This window comes from Puntigrus tetrazona, chromosome 10 (assembly GCF_018831695.1).
Source record: "Puntigrus tetrazona isolate hp1 chromosome 10, ASM1883169v1, whole genome shotgun sequence".
NCBI classification, from domain to species: domain Eukaryota; kingdom Metazoa; phylum Chordata; class Actinopteri; order Cypriniformes; family Cyprinidae; genus Puntigrus; species Puntigrus tetrazona.
In genome coordinates this window covers 15,423,290-15,424,342 of record NC_056708.1, presented here as the reverse complement: position 1 = coordinate 15,424,342, position 1,053 = coordinate 15,423,290, and the positions used below count along the sequence as shown (strand labels likewise).

General features: G+C 43.0%; 1 pseudogene; it reads left to right on the top strand.

Moving 5' to 3' along the window:
- Positions 1–667: 667 nt before the first annotated feature.
- LOC122353301 lies at positions 668–786 on the top strand (annotated as a pseudogene).
- The last annotated feature ends 267 nt before the right edge of the window (positions 787–1,053 follow it).

The following is a 1,053-nucleotide window of genomic DNA, read 5'->3' as shown; positions in this document are numbered from 1 at the left end:
AATGAGCGAGACTTCGCCTTCAGAGCAAAGGACTGGGCTGCCCTAAAAACTGGGCTGCCCTAAAAACAACACAGTTAACCCACAGAAGTCTGCTGGACCGGACAACATTCCAGGCAGAGTACTAAAGGAGTGTGCAGAGCAGCTAGCGGATGTCTTCACTGATATCTTCAATATCTCTCTGAGCAGCTCTGTCATTTCAACGTGCCTCAAAACAACAACAATCGTCCCGGTGCCTAAGAAGTCTGTGGTTTCGTGCCTCAATGACTATCGTCCCATCACACTCACACCAATTGTGATGAAATGCTTTGAGATGCTTGTCATGAGGCACATCAAGTCACAGCTACCACCTACACTTGACCCATTACAGTTTGCGTATCGTCCAAACCGTTCTACGGACGATGCTATCACCACAACCCTCCATCTCACCCTCTCACATCTGGACTCAAAGGGAAACTACGTCCGAATGCTGTTCATTGACTTCAGCTCAGCATTCAACACCATCATCCCTCAGCAACTGATAGAGAAGCTAAGCCTGCTGGGCCTGAACACTCTTTTCTTTATTGTACCTTATTTTGAAGTATTTTTTGTATTTATTTCATTACTTATCCAGTATGATGGCACTTAGTGTGCCTCACCTTAAAATAGGGGGCTTTTTGCAGCAGCTCTCGCTTACGGTCACACCACCCTGTTCGTCCCTGATCTCGTCTGATCTCAAAAGCTAAGCAGTGTTGGGCCTGGTTAGTACTTGGATGGGAGACTGCCTAGGAATACCAGGTGCTGTAAGTTTTTTGGTTTTCTTCACTACTTATCTAATACACTGGCCCTTAGTGTGGCTAAAGTTTGACCAGCTCTTTGCTTTCCCTTACTGCTTATTTAATTCAATTGACTTTAAAGTAGCTGATCTTTAAACAGCGTTTGCTTGTTTTGATCTAATTAACTAATGCTCTTATCTTTAATGTACCTTATTTTGAAGTATTTTTTTATTTATTTCATTACTTATCTAGTATGATGGCACTTAGTGTGCCTCTCCTTAAAAAAAGTGGGCTTTTTGCA